Below are 24,657 nucleotides of genomic sequence, written 5' to 3'. Positions count from 1 at the left end.
TAACCATCAAACTGTCATGGACAAGACTAAACATTACAAGGACTTAAACACTATAGCATTTTGTGAATGACATGACAATGATAACACAAAACAACCCTGTGTTGTTTGTGTCAGCCGTTAATAGCTGTCTCTTTTTATTTCAGCCTTTCTTTTTACTTTGCAGTAAGGCCAACTTTAATAGTAATTTGATCTTGCAGCCATTGACCTGCAGGGAAATGTAATATGTTGTCATACACAGAGTTGTGGCAGCAGAAATCGTTGCTGTTTGCACACTGATATGACACATTTACATTTTCTTTTCCTTTACATTGTGCGTACATTTTTGTAGCATATTTGAGCCACTGCAGAAGAGATAATAAATGTGTTCAGCTGTTCTGGATGGAGTTCAGTAATAAAAGGCGAAACAGCCTCTCTGTATGAAGTCTTACAAAAGTGCCATGTTTAACGGTTCACGCTGTGAGTTTCTCTGGAGAATTGTGTCAGTGAGACCTGGCATCTCGGGAGACAGACGTGGTGGGACGTCCCGGGTTGTGGGAAGATGAGAGTTGCCAGATTAAGAGCATGCTAAAATGGAGCTTTCTGCTGTCTGATTCAAACACCCACAGCTGCTTTTTTAAATGGCTCAGGAGGCACGCACAGCTGCATCAATTAAAACTACATGTCAGTGGTTTGATAGATCAAATAAAATAAACCCAATGCAGATGAAAATGTGGAGTGCAAACATGACAGTGTGAGACAAAGCATAACAGGAATTCATAACAGACATCATGTTCCCTTTGTTTGAAATAAACCTCCCCTGATTGTGCAGCACAACAAGAGGCGCCATAAATTATTCAGGTGCTCCCCAATGGCTGCCCATTTACAGCCGCTCACTTGCATCTGACTGGACGTATTCTTCTGCCTGTATTCCTCAGTGATCTGCCTGTTTTAAAATGGCAGCAAAATACATGTGACCTCTGAGTAGGACTCCTGCTTTCACCTCTGATTCTTAATTTATTCATTACCCGCCGCCTGTATCAGGTATGCGCCGCAAAGCCCCTAATCGTAAATACTGTAGAATATCAAAATGAATGTGAAGGGGAAGGAACACAGAAGATTATTACAGCTATATGTAAATAACAAGGTGAAATATGGCTCCTTCCTCGTCACAGTAGAAGCACAACAAGGAAAAAGGTGAGGGAGAAATAACAGAATGCAGCAGTCAGATAATAACACCATTTGCTGTATTGTAGCCCATGAAGGACATCTCTCTCCAGACAGCACAGCATGTCATTTTTCTTCACTGCTGTTCCTCCATTCATGCTGATTTGAGGTTTGCTGTAGTGACTGCTAGGAAAAGGGAGGATGGTTGAATGCCTTTTCTTGTGAAGCATTTCTTTAGGTTTTAATGCTCACATCTGCACGACTAGCTGTCTATACTGCTTGAGGGCTCAGTCAGTTTCTGCAAATGTATGTTCATGACATTGGAAAATGGCATGCAGCGGTAAATTCTTTCAGGATATCAGGCTGTCTCTGGGGACTGTGACACCTCTTGTATATTTTCCTTCGGCTTTACTTGTTATAATTAAGCCAGACTGTACTCCCAAAAAGAATGACAGCATTGTTTCAGGCATGTGCACCAAAACAACATCTGAGTATAGGAGATGGTCAGGGTGGGTTGATGTGTCCACAAAACATCGGACTTTAACACAGGAGACAGCTTTTTTGTTTTCCGTCTCCAACCAGTTAGAAAAGTTGTTTTCTTTAAAGCATAACCACAATCGTTCCATAACCATAACCACATGATAATTATTGTTACCATGATGATGAATGTCCCTTCACCTTAATTAAGCTGTTTTTATGCCTAAACCAAACCTTAACCATAGCATTAAAGCAAATGGAGCATCTTACTGCTGCTGCTTCACATTAAAATAACTCAAATGGTGAAACACAAAGTGGCTTTTGTTGTGAAGAAGCCAAAGAGGACACAGCGCTAACTAAGACTTAAAAAATGCATCTAGAAAATAATGGTCATTTTTGATATTTTTTTTGACAGCAGTTCAGTTTTAAATATTACAGTGAGTAACCAAACCCAGTGTTATCTAGTGTTGCAGGAACTCATCAAGGCTGCTCATGGCATGATGGGAAAAGGCCAATTACTGTCTGACTTCCTTTTAACATGGTGTGAGTTTGTTTGGCTGCACTGTAAACGGATACACCAGTTGCTTCTCTCTTATGTCTCTGACAAACTGGCTGCTCAGTGAGCCGTAGTATTAAACCACATTGCTGTTACCATGGTAACCAGACACAGAGTGTCACCAAATCAACCTGGAGCAATCTGAGGGATTACAACTGTAGATAAACTTCAGTTAAAACATGAATTGTGACTTTTACAGCTTACAGATTTTTAAAATGTTGCACGGCGCAGAGTATGAAATGTAGTAAATCTCTTTCAGATGCCGTGCGTCATCTGTGACAAAGCGTCTTTGTAAATACATAATTGTCCTCATTTGAATTCACCCATTTTTATCAGCGCCGCAACATCATAGCGACTCGGTAAGAGACAGACTCAGGAATATAATCTCTAATGAAACAAAAACTAAATCCCCCTCCGGCTATAACGTAATGTGTCGCAGTGTTAGTCATTTAGTCATTTACGTATTCTGCACTTGACAGTTACAGCCTCTAAGTGTATATACCATTCAAAGGCAGACTGCAGGCTGGAGAATGGTGTTTTAATGTCAATTCAGTCATTCTCGGAGTGCATGCAGCCATCAAGGGACTTACAGACACAAATTGAGATGAAGTCCATTCACTTTTAACAGAGACGTCGCCCAAATAAATAAATCAATAGCTCGTCTAATCACTTTCCCACTTTCAGTTCAGTTGGACAGTGAAATTTGTTCTCTTGAGTCTAGAAAAAAAATGTCCACCTCTTTTTTCTAAACACTTCCTCTCTGTGAGGAGATGTGAACAGGATAATCAGTACATATAGTGTCGTCTCATAGTTAACACTGAAACATATTTTTAAAGTAAACTGAAACTGAACTGACCTTGACTCGTAATATGAATCAACACTGTCTTTCCTAACTAAATATTTGTCAACAAATCATGTCAGTATGTTATGATTGGAGTTTGTCTCAGTCATTGATCATTAGTCACACACCATTGCCCATTTTCAGATGTGCATGTCATCGTGGAACAGGCTGCTTACAGAGCAGAACCGGTTCTCAGCGTCAGGGTGGCACCTTGATTAAATTCCCAGCCTGTGCATGTTCCCGTGTGTCCTCTCCTTTTTGGCAAATAAATTGGAGTGAGCTGACCTTTCATCAGATATGCACAGCAAACTTGAGTGTTTAAGCTTCAAGAACCAGACACGTTAACTTCAATTAATCAAGTGAATACCATTATAGGAGGTGACGCGTACGTGACGGTTCACTGCACCATCCACATGTTTTACTCATCATCTCTCTGAGGCATTACTTTCTGATTTTTTTCCCAGTGGACCGAACTAATCACTGGCCTCTGTGTAACGTCACCCTTTGCTCTGCAACACTAAAGTCTATGTGTGTAATTCTCTCCTAGCCTGGCATTATGTAGTATCATCAAGAGGTTTATAAAACGTAATAAGCGAGTGAGGTTTTTAATATAATGTGTGGCATACAACTACAGTATGGCCAGTACTGACATGCAAGACAAATTCATATAAGGCCAGAATCAGGATGCTACATATACATTTTGGTCAAAAAGAAGAAGATGTAGAGTAAGTACTGTATAAATAGTCCATCTTGCTTTCTTTCCCAGCCTTTTGAGACAATTTGCAAACTCGGGATTGAGCAACTACTTTTGATTTAGATCATCTGTGCACCAGAATATTTCAGGATTTAGTCAAAAATAAGTCTCTCAAATCATCATAATTTGTACAGTACAAAAGAAAGGATGACTCACTTTCCACTTCACCAAGATCACACAGCTCTAGTTGAGCTTCTCCTGAATATTTTTGAATCTGCCAACTTTGTCCAGAGGTGAAGCACCAACTCTCAACTGTGCAACTAAAAATAAATGAGATGTAATACAAAATTCAGTCCCAAACTTCTGTTTGAGATGTAAAAATTTCCTCAACTTAGTTTTTTTCTTTTTAACTTGAAAAAAGCTGCACCTTTGTGATAGTATTAATCATTAATCATTAAGATGAAGCTGTGCATTGCATGTTTTTTTTAGGATGTGAAGATCTGCTAATCTGAGCTGCACTGTAATCTGGTGATACATAATGATATGATGCAACTACACTGAGGTGTAGTTTATTAACTAAGTGGTCAACTGACAAAAATGTGATTGACAGCAGTTTTGTTAATTAATGAAGTATTTCAGTCATGAATGAAAAAAACAAACATCATCTTTGTTTTAGCTTTTGAAATCTGAGGATTTTCAGCTTGAATATCTTTGATTTTTAGAGTGATAGTTGGACAAAATTGACACATACAAAATTGTCAGCTGAAGTGCTCAGACAAAGTCAATGACAGTAATTGGGCAAACAGTAAAGAGGTAGGAATTATTTATAATAAAGTCAAATAACAAGGCCAGGATGAAGTAGAAGCTAATTATAAACAGTATTGCTGTGAAAATGTGTTTTTAGAGGTGTTATATTAGGTGCTGATGATATTGCCCACCTAAGCTCACATTTTCATAGTCAAAGAAACATGAAGAGAAAAGTCACAAATTAGTATCTGTAGGAAGTCTACTATTAAAATCTCTAAATTAGGGGTACTATGATCCTGGGTCTTAGTTTGCCTGACTGCAGATTTCCAACTGGTGTTCAGAGTTGTGGTGATGAAAATGAGATGGAATAAAAGCACAGATAACCTTCTTAAGGTTGGAAAAGGCCATATTTTATTAGATTCTTTCAGCAGAGGAAGCAAGATGGAACAGTTCTTATGTCTTAGACTTAGAAAAAGATCTGAGTAAAAATCCAATAGATTCAGATGCACAGGCCTAACAGGAATTTACAGCAAGGCTGCAGATTTGGTTCCTTGTTGAATCAGATTAATACAGCTGAGTGGGTGGAATTCAGCAATCCTAGATTCATTATCATTAACTTGCAGTTTAGCGATATATCTTAGTTTGGAGATATCATTCTACATCTGGAAGCAAATCATTAAGGTGAATCTACTGATATAATTTGACAGAGGATTCAGTTCTAATCATTTCATTACAGACTAGATATGAACATCTTTATTGCAAATGTGTGTTTTTTTTAACACGTTATCAGTGCATTTTAAAAGCTGGAACTAGTGGGTGTTCACTGGGGAAATAGATATCGTGTTCTGCAAATGATGTGACCAAGTTAGATCATCCAGTATTATTACCATGCAGAGTTAAGTGTACCTGAGAGTGTAGATTTAAATACAGTGGAAATCAGTGCAGCCTAAAAAATGGAATATATAGTCAGGGGGTGGAGGCAATTTACTCTCACTCATATATAACAGTTGGATGGTTTGATCCTTTTGTTGCAGATGTTATTGAACACTTTGTATCACCTTTCGTTGCTGTATGTATTGACAGAACATTTCTTCCCAGTAATTCAATTAAGAGCTGTAGCACAAACATTTTTTGCGCATTGATTAAAGGCTCTTTATGTGCTCATAAAGAGTATTTCATCAAGAAAGAATCTAAAAATCAATCCATGGGAAACTCCAAACATGAAATACAGTTGAGATGATTTACTATCTCCCAACAGGAAGAAATGATCTATCAGCAAGTTATGGTCTGAATCATTTGAAGGGCAATAACTGTGACATAAACCCTTTCTGGAGGCTTTCAAGCAGGATGACCTGGTCTGCGGTGTCAACTGCCTCACTGAGATCAAAAGGGATTCAAACAGAGCAATCACAAGCACAAACAGCAACAAGAAGAGCTGAAGGAAAACCATCTGCGAGCCATGGAATGTCACGAAACCCAATTTAAACTTCTCAACACGTTATTATTCATAGAAAGTAGCAGTTTGGGCAAACAGAATTTTGCAAAACCTTGGAGAAATATGAGAGATATAAAAACCACTGTATTGTAATCAATGACATACTGCACATCTTGAGGTTTAGAGGAAGATTTAGTCCAGGTTATTAAATACTGACTGACTGTAGCAAACCAAGGTGCAGAAGATCTCCAAAGTGGCATGCATTTAAGAAAGACATATTTTCTCATTGCACTCTGAAATCTCTGAAGGCCTGGTAGAGTGCGATTGACATTTTCATACTCTAAGCTCTAGATATTATTCATGGAAATGCAGAGCATATTTGGAGAGGCCCATTTTAACATTTTATAGAGTCCCAGTATCTCACTAGAGGTGACTTGTTCCACCCCACACGACTCCGTATCCATTATAGATGGCTGGCTCAGCCATGCCAGCAATATACATATGTTTACAGCTGTCAAATGCACCAAGAGGAGTCACTGAGAGCCCTGGAAAAACAGCTATCATCTGAACTGGATGGATCCTGAAGACCTTATTGTGAGGTTATCTCCCAAGTATATCAATAATACATACAGAGATAAACATGCCAGATTGCATAGAATCAAGAACAGGACAACCAGTGTAGATTCAGGAATATTATAAAGTATGTTAAAGAGGCTGGTGGAAATTCACTTTTAATTCACTAACTGAAATATCCACACTTCCTGTAAACCATTGTATTTTAAGTTTGAAACATTTGAACATACATCTTTGTCTATTGATACAGCATTCATTACAACATTATCATTACTTTAGATATGAAAACCTTGGATTTGCAAATGTAGAAAACCCACATCTGAATTCAGCAGATTAAGAGTGAATTAACAGTAATAAGTAGTAGAGATGATCAGGTTCTGTCATGTTTGCAATGAAGGGCTGGAAATGCTTAGTTTCCCATCCACTGTAGAGGTTGAATAGATCTTTTTTTCTGAAGACGGTTCACTTTAAAATGTCATTTTTCTCACAAAAAAATACTGGTGATGTGTGGGGTGAAACAGAATTTAAGATTACCGTGAGGTACATGAAAGTTGTCCCTCACTTAAACTCTGTTTTGGTGCAAAAGCTCTCTTTGATTGTGTAGTTCAAGACCATGCAAGGGCAGCGAGGTGTTATGGGTATTTCACTTTTAAGCACATTGCTTCAAATGTGATTAATAGTTGATGTTTTGAGGCTGGTGGTTCTCAGTATTTGTTTTAAGGAGCTGGGGATGAATTTTCCACTTCCAAGATGTTCAGTGAGACTTTGTGGAAACCTCCAAGAAGTTTTTTTCTCTCTCTCTTTCATCTTAAGTTTTGTGTCATTTATTGAACAACTCAGTGAGTTTGTGCTTATGCATTTGTGAAAGACCAAGCCAGTCAGGCAGGGGTTTATTTACCTAAATATGAATTTTCTTGAGAAACTCATAACTTAACTTAACTTAAAACTTACGGGCTAACGGGTAAAAGTAATAAGGTTCTTTAGATCCTTTAATGAACTAAGGTCCAAATGAGAAATTGAGAGATTTCTAGAATAATGCAACTAGCATGGCTAAAAACAGAACTCATATTTAATAACACATATGAAGCTATGGCTCAAGTTTTGAGCTCCCTCGTGAACCCAGGTGAGTGAGTTCTGACCAAATATTTCACCTTCAGTATTAAGATAAGTCAGTGCCTAGCTTTCTCTTCTGCTGTATTAACACCATGTTAGACACAGGAAACAAACAGGACACAATCCAGAAAATGAAACATGTCATTGTTCGAGTTGTATATAACTGCTCCAAATGTCACCTAATGACAAAATAGAGGTAAAATTAAATGGTTTGCAGAGGCACAACTCAACCTCTGTACCTAATGTTATTGAGCCTTCACAGTGTTCTTATAGTACAGAGTAATTAATTTAATTTGTGTTATGGGAAAGCCAATAAGAAAAATGAAATAAATTAGTTTTTGTGATTCAGCACCAGTGAAATGAGAGAGAGCTGAGAAAATCAGATAAGCTCTTTGTATTCTTCCTTTGACATATTGCAAACGATCTTATCAACCCTCTCCTCTCCCGTTTGGTCTCTTCATCCTGACTCTTGTCTTGACAGACAAATCCTGTTACAGTTGGCAATGAATTCCACAACGAGACACAAATTACAGACGCCTGAGTATTTACCAGCCTGGAGAGAACTGGGATGTTTTCATGAGGGGAAAGAAATGAAGAGCACTTGTTTTTTAACCCGTTTTGTCAGTGACTGCTGCACCACCACCTCCACAACCTGTCAAAAGTGACAGTTCTGGCAGCGCTCAGGCACAACGTTGACATTATTTGCCGATGGTAAATAAAGAAAAATATCTGGCTAGCCAGTATGATTCATAGTTAGTCCCAGCTCTTGTTTACTGACAAGTTGTCACATTCATTTAGCAAATTACGCTCGTGCTTTGGGCTTTGTAAAATGGTTTTGCCCTCCCTCTTTATCTGGGAAGAGGGGATAGTAAAAAATACTAAAAGCTTTTTTTTTTCTCTCCTCAGCCTTCAAATCTGTTGACTCAGAATCCCTTTGAATCATTGATCTCTATGAAGAGGTTATACATTAACGATGCCAATACTTTATTGCAGTTTCTTCAGTATTCAATTAAATGTACAAAATTTCAACCAGCTAAAGGCAGCTCCATAACTCTTCCATAACCCTGCTTTAGAGGCTTGTATGTAACAGGATATGCTAATACTTGTCGTATTAAGCCCTTGTAATCTTCATGGTTGAATTTGTGAACAGAGGACCATGTCTTTTCCACATACTGTAAATACTGATGGCATAGCCCTGTGGAAAAAGTCGCTTGAACTCCCTTGAGTATTTAAATGATACCAGAGAGTATAACGCAACAAACTGTGATGCTGCAGCATATATGTACAAGAGCACTAAACATGACTGAATGATTACAAAATGAACAGTTATGGATTAAGGTAAGATTCATATGTATACCTCCTCCTGTATAATACATTTTCCTGGAAACTGCACACCATGTGCTTATGTAGCAGGCAGTGAACTGTGAAATCACTTGGTTTTCATGAAGTCAATTTGCATTCTGAGGTTAAAGCTCGATGGGGCAGGAGAGGTAGTTGTAAAACCTTCATTTAGTATATCAGACCTGTCTTTTCTCATTAAGGTGGCACAAAATGATCAAAGTGTCATTATTACTGAAATGACGCAGCATGCTAATGGCATGAGGCATGCAGACAGCAACACCAACTTGCACTGTTTTTAAACAACCACAGGGTGATCTAAATTTGGATCATTCTTCATCATAAGTTGTTTTGTATTCTTGCCATTTGTAACATTTTGCTGAGTTAATGATGTTAGATATGAATATTCACCCAAGCAAGCCCAGAACATAACACAGTGAGAATAATGGGGAAAAAAAATCTTTAGCTGAGTTATTGTTTTAGGTTTTAATAAGCAGTGGGAGTCGTTTCTGTATTAATCCTGTGTCCTTATGTCCAATCACAGCTACATGTAGACTCTGCTGCTCTTCAGCTACCTCTGCTCTCTCTTAATATTTCCTCCTGTTGATGTGGCATCAGCATGTCAAACCCCTGAAAATCTCTATGAACTGTCTGATGACGGTGCTAAAACCTGTAAACAGTACGTTGAGATGTGTAGACCTGCCTGTGAAAGGATTATGCACGTAATTGGTGGAACCACATTGCAAAACCGTCCTTGGGGAATATGGTGAATGTAAAATCTAATCCTAGTGAGCAATTTGTTCTCATGGGAAAATATAGCTTGATTTTGATTCAAAACACTGAGAGACTGCTTTATCATCAACACAGGAGATGAATCTGTTTATGAGCTTCTACTTAAAGGAGTACTTTATACAACCTTTTTCACACATGCACTACTATTCTCCCATACAGTTGGTGGATTTCCTCTTCCCTAAAGTGCTATGGATGGATGAAGTCATCTTAGCCTGTATGTAAACAGATCCATCTCCATGACAACTGAGCAAACTCCATCTGCTGATGAAGACCATGCAATGTGGTTAAAAGCCTAAAATATTTTAATGAGTGGACCTTAACTAGGTATTGTTTTGGTTAACCACTATTTACAAGGTTAGGAATGAATTCATATCCACAGAGTTTCTTTTAAGGGGGGCAAAGAAAGACTTGGTATACTCTTGATAATGCCTTTTATTTCTTAGTACAGAAATGTAAACATGCTCAAAGGCAAAATCAACTTTATTATTTATATCAGCTGACTGCAATCTCAGATTAAATGATTCATCACTTGCCAGTTGCTTTGGATTAATATCATAGTAGGATGTTTGATGTTTAGTAAGCTATGACCTACTACGCGGTTTTACAAGATTTTGGGCTGATCGTATCTTTAAAACATGTCCACTCCTTCCCCAAAGTATTCTAATATAAGTGGAGCCAAAATTATCTCAAAGACATTTCACAGAGCAGCGTGTGCAAAACAACATTTGAGCACCATTATGATATTAAGATATTTTTACTGTAGTGCTCTAAATACCACTGTACTATATCTCATGTTGCTGTCCCCTCTGTGTCTCTTAGAACTGAAAAAAAATTATCAATTAAATAATTAGTCAATTCAAACAGAAAATGAAGTAATTTTTAGTCATTCTAGCAGCATGGCTTTAGGGATGGCAATTATCGGCCTGTGATCCAGACTGAAATATCTAACTAAACTATTGGTTGGATTGACATGAAAGTTTGTTCAAACATTAATACCACCCACATAATAAAGCTTAATAATTTTTCCTATCCTCTGATTTTTCATCTAGCTGCACCAACAGGTCAAAGTTTTCATTTATCCAGTTAAATATCTCAATTATTGGATGGGTTGCCATGAAATTTGGTACACATATTCATGATCTCCTCAGGATGAAATGTTAAAACTAAAACGTCTGAAAGCTCTGAGTCTAGTTCATTCAAAGACACCAAACATTTAATGTAGAGCATTTTCAAGGTAATTATTTTCTTCTTTTTTCATTAGTGGAAAACAATGGAATGAAACTAAGTTGGATGAATATGATTTTCGTAGGGAAAATGAACAATCAATGGTTCGCAGATGCTGTCGCATTGACCTTCATTTCACTACAGTTCGGCTTGGATCGTTTTTATTAGTTGCTTCCACCATCATTGTTAATGATTAATAAATACTCTGGGGTGGATGGGGGCGTGAAGGGAGGCATGCCAGAAAAAGCTTGAGAACCAAAGATCTACAGTATAAATATTTCTTCACTCTCCATGACAACTGAGCAAACTCCATTCACTGCTGAAGGCCGCAAGATGTTACTGCCCAGTTGTCAAATTATTATTTCTAAGGTTGAGAATGAGAATGAACCTTCAAGTTCAACACATGAATGCACATGTGTTTAGCACATGTGTTACCAAAACATATGACCTTGGATACCTGAGCGTTGTCCTTTACTTGTTTCACCTGTTTTCAAATCGTGTATAGCCATATATAAGTCATCCTCCAACTGGGGCCGTAGTGGCCAAAAGCAGCCTCACCAAGGGTCTTAGACCAGACCTTAGGAAAACCATGAGACAATGGTTCTAATGGCTACATATCTCAAAACTATGTCAGACAAGTAGTTGGGACTATTTAGTAATTTGCAAACCAATAAAATAATAAATCAATTCTAACACTAACAAGTAGCCAGTGTAGTGATTTTAAAACAGAGGTAATGTGTTGTCTCCCTCGGGTCCTTGTTCACACACAAGCAGCTGAATTTTGTATCAGTTGAAGCTTTTAAGCTAGATTTGGTCACATTCCAGATGTGAGCATTGAAACTTAATTAGAGTCTTTGATGACACCTAGGTTTCCAGCCCGGTGCCAGCGACTGAAATTTAGAGGTCAGTATCTCTCTCTATGGCTCTGATCCAATGACAAGTACCTTATTTTCATTCTGGTTGAGCTGAAAGAAGTTTTGAACCATCCAAGCATTAACGTCTACAATACACTTCTGAAGATCATCAATGGGGCTTGTGTCATCAGGAGATGAACTGTAGTGGAAAAAGGAAACTTCCATATCTGGATTTGAGGATCTGAGCAAAATCTAATTGCATGTTCAGACCTGCAACTTAACCCATGTTGGCGTAATTGGATGAGGTCTCATTGAAAAGCGTGTGCACTTTCAGCTAATGCTTTACAGAGGACCTCAACATGTGAGCTTTGTCTGCTAGAGTCTAACCATGATACAACCAGCCTTAATTATCACCAAGAATGTTTTTTTCTTCTGATCCCAATCCGTTAGTTCCAGGGCCTCTGCTGGTAACCTTGGCCTGTAGCAGCAGCGAATTCATGAGTATTGATTGGCTGGGGAACACACCTACACACACACACACACACACACACATGCACACACCATTCATCTTTTCTTGACCTCTAATGGCAAAGGTTTGTAGAAGCTAATAAAAAGCTAATTATTCAATCAAACTGCTCCTACAAGCAATTTTCCATGAAACTGTTTTGTCTCATTTTAAGTAAAGAGCTCAGCTCGATTCGAGTCAGGCCAGTGGGATGGGAGCGTTCATTAGAGTCTGATGGTGTTTTAGATTAGCGGAAATGGCTCAGACAGAAACAGCTGCTCGTCCTTAATAATCATCTCACTTTCGTGGTTTTGTCCCCAGTTGACTCTGAGAATTTTGCAACTATAAATAAACAAAGAAACAGAATATATCTGATGTATTTAAACACACTGGGTTTACACTTGGTGATATATCTTCAATATGTTCACAGATTTGGGGCATTGCTGTTCATGCACATCTATTAGTTAAATGTAATTAGACTTTGACTGTGGCAACACAGCTGCTGAAAATCCATGAATGCGTACAGTACTATGATTGATATCTTGCCATATAGCGTATGTGATCCTGTGTGTAAATCAAGTCATTAATCAAAGTGCTGACACAAGGAGTAAATTACTGTAAAGCCGGGGGAAAAAGGGAAATGGTCTGATGGCATTCAGTTTCGTGGATCTGATGAGGATGAGTTTGTCCTCACAGTTATGACAGCTATCAGGCTACTCTACACCTCCGAACAGCATCGCTGTTTCCTCAACGAGTGGCTCTGTCAGTCCTCTGCTGAGTCATGATGACATTGAGAATGTCCTTTAATAAGCGTGTTACAGCTGCAGCTGCTTTATTGCTTGCCTTCATCCCAGGCACCATGATCTCTGCAGTTAGGGAAAGGAGGAACTCGCTGAAAAATTAAATTCCAACCTAAACCTTTACTCTAGTCAGGTAATTGGAAAATAATTAAAGTGTGTAATAAACACACAAAAACGTCCTCACGTGGCTGTGGTGCAATTAATTTCCCATACTGCTGTGGTCTGTTAAATGCTGTAGGTCCTTGCAGTAAGCTCAGGAATTGCCATCACTTCAGTCAATATCTGGGGAATGGAGCACAAAGAGAGGCGACTATCTCCAATATGAATGCATTCGCTCAAATCTATAATTGATTGAAGCTCCAAGGCTTGTTTTTGTCTCCCTAGATGGTCAGCAGGATCTGATGTAATGAGATGCCTTAAGGTTTTTGCAGAGGTTTCTTTTGCTGCTTTTGCAGAGCTGATATCTAAGCAGGAAAAATCCTCTCTCTGTTTAAGGCAGTAGGGAGATAATTCTGACATTGTTTTCTAAATATGTAATTTGTAATCTTGTGTACTGAGACAAAAAGTATAAAATGACAGTTCTATTATGTTACAATCTTTAAATAAATCAACGTGGCTCTGATCCGCTTTTCCTGATACTTGCTGTTTCCCCAAGAAACCTCCAAACAAATCATAACATTCTAATAAAATCATATTTATTTTCTCTGCAAGCCAATTGTTATATATGTGGAGATAATACATTCACTGCAGGTGCATTCATGATCAAAGTCTGTTTTTAGACACATAAAATATATACTGATGCTAGTGTTGCGTATCTCTCAAGACAGTATGTTGATGATGAGGTGAATTTCAAGTCTATGGTTGTTTTCTTATCAAAGAGATTGAAAAAGGAAAGTTTCTCATCATTCCCATAACCTGACTGGCCTTATGTTTTTCTATGTCAAACTCATGTCTCCGTGGGGATTGACAGACAGAATATAGCTGCAGTGAGGTTAAAAAAAAAAAAAAAAAGGGAAGTCTGAGCCGCCCCTGTTGTCATAGTGGAGTATTCTAAGTAACAAAGCTGGCAGCACAGGAGGATGACTGTCTCCCTAACAACTGTCTTTGTCTTGCTCAGATAGGAAGGAATCACAGTGATGGATAATGACTTGACGGAGAATGTCCTTTGGCCAAAGTTGCCTGGCACTGAGGATTTTTTCCCCCTGTCTTTTCACTTCATATAAGAGCCTAGAGAGAAAAAAGGAAGAGAAATAGAGAGGTAAAATCTTGTGGCTGTGAGAGGAAAATGGAGCAGGGAAGTGGAGTGTTTGATACAGTGAAGGGGAGCCATGTTGGAGATTAAGTGAGACCGCCTTGTCCTGGGCTGACACCTGGACTTATCACGCTGGGCCAGGTGATGATTTGATGCTTGGAAACGAAGATAAAACTGAAAAATCAGTTGTTAGACCATTCTGGACGGGTGAAGGACATCTTGTTTGAAACAAATTTCAAACTTTATGCACCTCCCAGTGGTTGCTCAGTGTCACATTGCAGTCACACTGCTCACTGTCACATTGACTGGCGGTGTGGGCTGCAGCACCCACCACACACACACACACACAGAGTGGAAGCTGTTAATATGCATGGCATGATAGACTGTGAAATGATAGACCGTGAAATCTGTGACACCTACACTCTTACTTTGTTTCTCTCCTTCATTTCTTAAACTCTGACATGACAGCGCTGACTCCTGCCCCGAGATGAATTGAAGAGGATTGAAATGACGTATCGAAAAGCAAAAGCTTGCGTCATAAATACTTCATTGGCTGCATGAATAGCTGAAGGTGACAAGCCTAAAGTCCCTCTCTGAATACAAATTGATGTACAGTAGAGCTGGAAGAAGAACCTGAGTGGAGAATTCTGTTTTTTAATGCATGAAGGCTCTCTGCAGACAAATGCGAGCGATATGGTAATCTCTATTGGATTGCGTGCTGCTGTACTGCAGGCAGAGCTGAGACATGTCATGTAGCTTGTTTTGAATTTTAGGGACAAGTGAGAAACTGAAGGCCTGTGACCTTGGCAGTCACCTCTCTCTCCAGTGTGAGGGTAAAAAAAAAAGAACATTTTGCTGTAAAAATAGCCTGTTAAGTGAGTTACAAAACCTCATTCCCATCTATCCTCATCAGATTGGTGCATTTAATGGCAATAACCTTATGTTAAATTGTGCAGTAATTATTTGGACGCATTAATCACCTCGTTTTCACACTCACAAAATCTCATCACGAGCAGAAGACTCGCCCGTGCTTTGTTTTGCACAGATAAATTCCAAAGCTGTGTCAAAATATGATTAATTTTTCATTATGCTCCCCTTTACACTTTGTTCTCCTTCTTTAGCTACAATGATGCAGTGAAATATTAATGACAGGACACACATTCATAGTCATGGTATCTCCAGCTCTGTTTTTTTTGGTGCCTCTCCTGCAGCTTCTGCTTCTTTCCTGTTGTTTCATAATCAGATCAGCGTTCATATCGCACCCAAAGCTGCCAAGTGGAAAAAAGGAGCAAGCTCAGTCAATGAGATTATGAATGTATGACTGCTTCTCTAGTGTGTTAAGGAATGTTGCCTCTTTTACAAGTATACTGTTTAAGGGTAGATGATAAACATCCCGCAATGTGTTAAACAGTCGCAGGTTTTTAGTGTAGCTTGCTAACTCACCTGAGGTGATTCTAACAAAAAGGCTAAACATGTTTTCGTCCTCTAGGTGGTGTTTTCCTGTGACGCCCGTGGGAGTCACCTGCCTCAGCCTTGACTCTCTGACTGCCAGTTGATCGGGATGTCGATTTGAAACCTGCAATGGCGACCAGGGCTTGATATTTGGTGAGTTTGTGGTGTTTTCCAAGTCGCTGCATAGTGACTGTGAGCAGTTGCGGCATCGCCTTTAGATGTGGTGGCTCTAACTATGCTGAAAATGTTGTGTTAGCAGTGGTGCATCAGCAGATTAAGGATGCAGCACTATGTAGATCACCGGTGGGAATTCATTACAGAAAAGACGATGGAACTACAGGTGCAGAACAGAACTGGGTCAAATTTGCAAATGCTTTTTTCTTTTTTCTTTTTTCTTTCGCTTTTTTTTGCAGCATCTGTTTTACACAGTTTAAACAAACATATGGGTGGCGTTTGTCAAATCAGAATCAGCTTCATTGGCCAGGTTGGTCTAGGCATTAAGGGAATATGACTCAGGTTTCAAATGGCTGTCAGTTTGCTTTCACAAAGTGCAGAAAATGTACAGTAAGGTACTTATAGACATGCATCCAATCAAAGGGTAAATCGAAACAGAGGTGAGCAAACATAAACATATGGCTGTTCTGTACAGGCAGGTACTGTAGGTATGCAAAAATAGATATCCCCACTGTATATAAACAACAAATGCACAACAACAAACAATGTCTGCAGGGTTATGAATAGCGTAAGAGTGTGTGGGAGTATTTGTCTTTATATGTATGCAGTAGATGGTTCATGGGCAGTATATAGAGCCCACTTGGATCTACATTTGACAATAATGGATAATATGCACTAGCTGTCTATTAAACTTTCACAAACTGTATATAATTTGTAATTTGTAACACTGATGTTTTGGTATTACAGGGTTATTGTCCTGGGTTTGTTTCATGACATTACATGTCTGATTTGATGGTTCATGAGAGTGATAATGTGGGGAAAGAAATGCAAGGGTTTGGTTTCAGAAGTGGCAAGGGGTGATGAGTGAGGTTTTCAGTAATAATGGTAGTAACACAACAACACCAAAGAAACATGTTGTAAATGAATGGCTTGTTAATGTGCTAACTACTTAAAATCAGTGTAATATATAGATTAAATTAGTTTCCTCTTATCCTCAAAACGGGCTAGGAGAAGATAGTGGTAGTTTTTCAGCATTGAGTATTTCCTGCTGATTTCCTCTGAGGCTACATACAACCTCCACCAATTAGGTAGGGGTACATATATCTAGGCTGAGAGACAAGACATGGGGCAAAATAAGACTGTAAAGCACTCACTACCACCAGTGTGTTAAACCTATTCCTCTGAGCCTGTCAGTATTTTCATCATCTCTAGAAAGAACATCCCTCAAACTCAGTGCCTGCATGTATACAGCTCTCTGTAGCACCTTCCAGAGCAGAGTAGGAACAGGTCGTGTCCAGAGCGGCGAGGTGTCATTTTATTGGCTCACTTTCATGAATCAGGAGGTGTACAAGTTCTGTGTAGAGGTTGAGCAGGTCTGGACCAATGACCTTCTCTGCAGACCTGACTGTCCGTCAGAACCTGTTCTTGTCCTGTTCCATTATATCAAGCCAAATACTAAGATAATGTTGGGGGGCTACAGAAATACTCTTCTAGGAATAATTACTCTCCTACCTATACCACTCAACTAACTTTGCCAAGTAATTCAAATGATGTGACCCATGTGTGGCACAAAAAGGTTCTGTCTGGAGTCATAGTGTTGCTGCCTGCATCTCTAACTAACCTGAAAAGGGCCATAAAACACTCTTCAGTACATAAACGCAGCTTCATGTTTCAGTTGTACAGTATATAGCATAAAGCTATTAATTAAAACCCTGTACACCAGAGGATAGAGTTAATGATCTGTGCTCCGTCTTCAGAGGGCAGTCAGCCGAGAATAATTGTGTGCATCTGAAGTGCAGTAGGTACCTGTATCCCCTTAACATCTGTCTGGTGTACTCTGAGTAGGTTTGCATCCTGAAAATGTCATTGCTCTACATCAACGAGCTATATCTGATCCAGCGTTCTGCCAGTGACTGTACTTTGCTGAGGGCGTAGTTTTAGGAAAAGGTCTTGGTAATTCCCCCGGGGGAGGTGGGGGGGTTCAGTAAAGAAAGGGGATTTGAGGTGAGCTTATTTTGCCTACCTCTGACCCTCTGTGGTCAGAACCCCTGCGGTTTCTGCGGTCAGGGGGGAATCACACAGTGCTGAGAACAAAGAAATATGATGGCTCCCACTTGTCCTCCGCTGGTTCAAAGGGAATGACAGGGCAATGCTAATTAGCCAGCTTGTGTTACTGAATTGAACATAACTGCTGTTCCCTTCAGTGTTCCCCCTCCCTCTCGTCGTACGGCTAACAAGCAGCATCTACAACAGTCATGCACCCTGCATAACTCTGCATATTTTGTACACTGTGAGACATGCAGTTCTGTGTCTGTTCCAAAAAAGAAAATAATTCCCATAGTTAAATTAATCCTTTCTAAGAGAATTCAATTCACCAGTCCCGTCAAATAAAAGCAATTTGTGTTGGGAAAGTACTGCAATTTTGGCCCATATGTATTCTTTCAGCATCTTTGCCCAGCTGTTCTTTCAAGTGCAGTTTAATCCTGGTTGTCAAGTTTGAGGGCGATAAGAGGCGTAACAACAGGATTCCCCACCAGTTCATCTCTGCTCACACAAAATTATGGTACTACAACTGAGAAAATGGCGCTCTGTAAGTAGGTAGTGAATACATGTTTTTAATCAGGGATCGAGGGGAGAGCGAGGAAGAGGTCAAGTTATTACCCTCACATATCCAAAATTCCAGTGGCGGCGCTGTGCATATATGCCTCCCCTCCCCTGTCCTGTGTTTTGTGGTCTGCTCCTCTTGTCAAAGTAATCTGAGTCTTGCAGTCAGTTTTTCCTGGAATACCAAGCATCAGAGGCAGTGACAGGCAGTGTCGAGTAGCAGCTCAGGGTATTCTTGAGGTTTACAACACATGTTGCGGAGTTGAGATATCATCTCTGCACCCGATTCTTGTTACTGCAGCTATAATCATCTGCAGAAATTAAGCTGTACGCTCCATATCATCCACGTCTCAGTATTACAGGGGCTTTTTGTGAATTTGAAATGGTGCTGCTGAAGCCATTTCAAATAATAGTGGAGGAAAATATGGTAAAATCAAACACACACCTGCGTGCATGCAAGCACAAGTTAGATACAATAGATGGGTAGCTCCAGGGGAGTTGTGCTCAGCGTCTTGGTGCTTTCTCTCTCTTTCCCTCTCTCTCAGTCAAATATCTTTTTGTTAGTGCAGATGCACTCAGGGTTGGCAACACATTGAAGACTGAGTCACTTAAACAGCCCCATCTTGACACACAGCTGACTCACAGTCCATTGATTTCTTCATACATCATATTCTTTTGTACTGTTTGTTGTAATGTATGTATACGTGAGGGAGGGCGTTGTTTGAACTCCCCCGACGCTCATGTGTTTGTCTCGGAGCTCCCTGACTTGCAGCATCGCATGATTAAAAATCCAGAGGTATGTTAAATGACACATGGGGGTGAAACCTTATTGCATAAACATCCTCATTAGTTACAAGCAGCATAACTGAGTTTAAGAATCCATTTACATTAATGGCCACGAATAACACAATCGGTGTTTGTGAGCATAAACAAGTGTCTCTCCCAGAGCAGCAAAACAAGAGAACCTCTGATCTGTGTTGTCATGCAAGTGTAAAGCCTGGAGCTCATTCATTCAAAATAAAAGGTGCATTACATTTTGATGTAACTTTTTACTGCAGTGCTTGAATCCAAAGAGGCAAGCTCTTAACCTAAAAAGGTATCCATAACCACAGAAACTTTTTCCACTCACATTTCTCTTTTATAAAATTATTATTTCATTCACTTTTGCAGAAATCAGCAGGGCATTGCAAATTATCTGTCTGGATAAGACAAACTTATCTGTCTAGTTCGTGGCTATTAGAGACTGAAGTTATTGAACTTTGAGAAAGTGGATAAAAGTTCAGTAACACAGACAGAAGCATGCTCAGGCATAAAGAAAAACTAATTCAGTACTGAAATTAAATGGTTCCCCTTGAGGAAACCCAGACCTATAACATAACTAAACTAGGCTCCAGTTAATTATGCTTATTGTATGGATAATGTATGTTGAAACATATAAGTACAGTTCTGGATATAGTGGTGCACTCACTGGAGTTGTGCTTTTTTTTTATTAAGAGAATCAAAGCTTTTCTCCTTATGTGGCACAAATAATTTCCATTGAATTCTGGCATGATCTTCTATGCAAACTGGTTGTTTATTTAAAGAGCTATTTATATGCATCTACCATAGCTCAAGGGAAAGGCCTTTACCACCTGCTGGGCTGAGAAACGTACAGAAGCATACCCACTGTTCTCCATCTACTTCCCTTTCATCATACTAAATGTGAATGTCTGACCATCCTTCCTCATGTCTCCTCATGTCTCTACCCTCTGCTTTTTTTATAATATGGCCATCTGTGCATTGGTACAAACAAGGCCACAACAGGAGCCCACTTCCTTTCATATCATTGACCATGGGAGTATGGGAGTAGGCTGCATGATAGTGGCAGACGAGTAGCTGGTTATGAGCCACAGCTCCTCCATTGTCTAGCATGCTGGAGAAAGAGTGGGAGCCCCTAAAGAGGCCTGGCAGAGTCTCCGCTTCCATCTGCCTGCATGCCTTGCCATGGAGCCCAGCTCGTACCACTTGAGATTATGCTCACGTCCAAGCTGTTACTGTAATTTGCATTGGCTCATAGGCAGAAGAGAGTGAGGAGGAGCTGTACCATGAGGCAGGGATGTTGTAAGTGGTCCTGGCAACACAATGAGCTTGCCTCCGCGTACTGTAATGGACAAGTGGCATGGGCAGAGCTATATTAAAGTGCAATAATAGCACTGAGCAGGTTGCCCTGCTGTCCAAGATTATGATCTGCGTCAGTGCCTGGAGTAAATTATAGAAATGTGGTGTTTGAAACGATCCCAGTCACAATCAGTATTGGTGTCGTATGCTTTATAGCTGCATTGTCGTCAGTTCATTCCCCACACCCGTCTCCTGCAGCATATTTAAACTGTCAATCAGATCACATGAAACAAATAAAATATCTGTCATTCCAACAGACCATACCCTTTGTTGTGTATTCCACTAATTAGCAAGTGATATATTTTTTTCCTCGTAATTCATTCAGATGAAAGATCCCTCACCTGGAGAAAACCCACGCAAACATTGAGAAAATAAACAAAGTCTCCACAAGAAAGGGCCAGAGCCAAGGATTAAGCCGAAAAACAGAAAAACGCAAGGGCTGTGGCACTGCCCTCTCTTTTTCAGATTAGACTTCAAACCCAGGAAGTGATCTTAAAATCTTCTTTAAGAATTCATTCAAAGCTCAAAGCAGCGGTTTTATTTACAAACCATTTCCTGCACCGAACAGACGTCTGCATTGAATATAGCAACAGCACCCATTTGGGAGACATTGAATTTGTAGAAACTGCTTTATGTAGGATTTTGAATTGAATTCACATTCTCTGTAATATAAGGGAACAAAACTCAAAAGAAAAAGCACTTTCAGCTCAATCCCACTGAATGTTCTCTGATGTCCTCATTTTTCAGGCTTAATTTGTTCCTAACCTGATAGCTTTTGGACTGCAATTTGGTTCAGTGGCTAATTTATCAAATTTACTAATTAACTAGAGACAGAAAATAAAGAGCAATTTCTGATAATGCCACCTCCATCAAATAGGTTGTGAGCTAATTATTTATGGTACAGCCACAAGCACAATGACCCATAATGAACTTTCTTTCGCTGGTTTTAAAGTCACTACATGTACCGTATTTAATGTTCCATGTTCATTAACATTAGTCTGAACAGTTATTTTAGTCAATAGATCCTAACCTTTTTTGATATATTGTAGATACAAGGTTAAAAGTTAAATTGAAATTAAAGCAGAAGCTGAAGTAAGCTGAAGACAGGGATGGAGGTTCAAATGTCAGTTCTAATCAGTTTTATTTCCTTTGGCAAGTTTGAAAGACATCAACAACTTTACACTGCAGTTAATCCATTTTTTGTAACACTGACTTTCCATTTTAGAGGAAGTAAAATTGACTGCTTTACAAGGATTCAGCTATATTAACTTTGTGCACGGCTATGAAAAAATTATAGATAAAAATAATTATGTGACTGATAAGAGAGAGCTAAATGTGTCTCAAATAACAAGCCTGACAGGTTTATGATTAGGGACTCACAAAGTGTGGCATGAGCTTGTCTGCAGTCATTCTAAACATTTCATTGATATAATTACTAATTATACAGATATGTCATGGATTAAATGTGTTGACCTGGTTTCCCTAAATAACTGTAATTGGAGGCAGAAATGGCAAATAAGGATCTAATACAGAGTCATGCGTATCAGTACTTTTTAAACATGACCCCTGTTTGAACCTGGCAGGTAAAACCTGCAGGGTTGGAGATAAAATAGAGGTTTGGGTCTTAATTTTTCTAACCCAATGACATTTTAAATAATTTATTGTTATTATGCATGTTACATGGACCCATTTGTCTAATTAAGCTCATCATTGCCATTTTTAGGAAACTCTACAGAAGGGTTACGAAAACTGTGTTGAATTTCTAACCATTAATAGCACTGTGGAGCCATGTTTTGGTCACCATTCTGTAGGAACCTCATACATGTGCGCAAGGATGCACATGCACACAGTGTCATGATTCACAGTCTTGCCAATGGTTTTGTGATATTTCACAGATCAACAGTTGGTGGCAGTAGCTTGCCAAGGCATGTAGCTATGCGCCAAAAAAGGCAAGGAAGAAGAAAACAAAAAAACTAGCATGCCAGCGTGCATATGAACAATGTACTGTAGGCTTTCAGTTCTTTAGAAACCTCACCTTTGCAAATGTTTCATGAAGAAGGAAATGCAGTAAATGCAGTTATTAGGGCTTCAAGTGCACACACACACACACACACACACACACACACACACACAGTGTGTTTTGTTTACTAAAAACTCAACAGAGTACCTTCAACTCGGATGTAGTTAAAGAAAAGATGGATTACCAACCAGGCAAAGAGGACAACTGCTTCAGGGCCTCAGGTTGTCTGTGTGTCACGTACTATTATTAACCATGTAATTTGTGGTAATTTGATTATTTGCCAATTAGTTTCATAATAACCACCAAAGTACAATAAAAATTGGAATGGAAAGGACATTAACAAATCACAAGTCCCTGTCTTGTAGTGGTGTCATATGTCAAAATATAGGTTTATTATCTCAGATATAAGTTGTGCTCGCACCCTGCATAATTATAAATAAATTTATGTTTTAATCAAATAATCACAAACCAACTGACACACAGCAAATCTCGAGGCAGGTCACTTACTCTGCCTCCGGGAAGGAGCTCAGTAGGGGATGGTTAATCTGGCGGCGCAGTCAAGGATTACATTTAAAAATACATGAGAAAAGAACAGCATGACACCACATTTTCATGATGCACCCCATACTAAAGCAAAACAAGATCCCAGATGATATGAAACATGCAAATAAACAAATGCACATATGCAAATGCAAATCCAGTATTAACAGTTTTACAAGAGCAACTGGTGCGCGGGATTAATGTGTTTTGTTTTGTTTGGTTTCTTTTAGTAGAGTCACAGTGAACAAATAAAGGAGGTGGTGCATGATGATGTTGTCAGAAGTAACTTTAATTCACTTAATTCTCTTAATTTTCTTGGTACAAAGACAACTGTAGATTAATCTACATCTCATGTAAAGTTTCTGCCCCACTACCACTGTGTATGTATTGCTATTGCAAGGTGCTTTATTTGACTGAGAGACGGGATTAGTGAGGCTCAGACGCCCCACAGTGCATATATGACTATAATACCCAAAATATATGTTTGACAAAAGTTCTGCCTAAACCAGCTTTGCACAAGCTTTCCTATGAAGTGTGTCAAATTGAAGCTGTGTGATCTATTATTTGTGTGCACTGAGTGAATCACATGCAGTCATAGCTGCCTCGTTCTGAGGTTGTGACTCGTAAGAATTACAGCCTTGAGTGAATTTGGACAACTGTCCTCTATATCAATTAGAGCTGTGTGAACTTTGCATTATTTTTACCTGAGATTAATTCATGCGGATCCAGTTGGTAATAAATCAAAATTAGTTTTGTTAATTAAATTATACTTAAGTCACAAAGGAGTCAGTACATTGAATATTTACTTTGTATTTGACTTATGATATAAATGATGAATGGAGTCATATACATTTAGTAGGGTCTGGTTTGGAGGCAGTGCCATACACTAGCTTATCAATACTTAAGGGGCCAGTCTACTCCAAAAGAACTGCTTGTCTGACCATTTCTGTATCTTCCTGAAAGCAACAATATGACATTCACACCCACTTCACGCCGTGATTGGCAAGCTGTGTATAGCTAAGAGAAGAGCCTGTGGATATGTCTATCAAGTGTCATTGCAGTCTGTTCAGTAGTTGTTCAGAGAATTCACTAAAATCCAAGAAAACTCAACTTAATGGTGGTGCTAGAGGAAAAGGCACAGGATCACTTTTGCCCCTGGAGACCATGAATGTCTGTAGAAAAATCCAGGGCAATCCATCCAGTAGTTGTTGAGATATTGAGTGGTTTATGGAGCGACCAACATGGCCATTCCTATAGAGCCACATCATTAGTGTGACTGAAAACCAAAGTTAAATGTGTTGTAAATTCCAGCAGCTTTATCCTTAATGACAAAAAACACAATTTGTCTGCGATGGCATGTGTATGT

The 24,657-nt window shown here is 39.2% G+C and overlaps 1 protein-coding gene across 2 annotated transcripts in view; it reads left to right on the top strand.

Annotated features, from left to right (window-relative positions):
- The window catches only part of lrfn1 (leucine rich repeat and fibronectin type III domain containing 1), a 99,292-nt gene that overhangs the window by 59,149 nt on the left and 15,486 nt on the right, over positions 1 to 24,657 (top strand). For both annotated transcript variants that reach the window (XM_018668260.2, XM_018668259.2), the window contains one exon: positions 15,834 to 15,949. The gene's annotated coding sequence lies outside the window, so the exon portion shown is untranslated. The remainder of the gene's footprint in view (positions 1 to 15,833; positions 15,950 to 24,657) is intronic.

Source organism: Lates calcarifer, linkage group LG21, assembly GCF_001640805.2.
Source record: "Lates calcarifer isolate ASB-BC8 linkage group LG21, TLL_Latcal_v3, whole genome shotgun sequence".
NCBI lineage: Eukaryota > Metazoa > Chordata > Actinopteri > Centropomidae > Lates > Lates calcarifer.
Note: the sequence above shows the minus strand (reverse complement) of the source record. Positions and strands in the feature narration are given on the sequence as shown.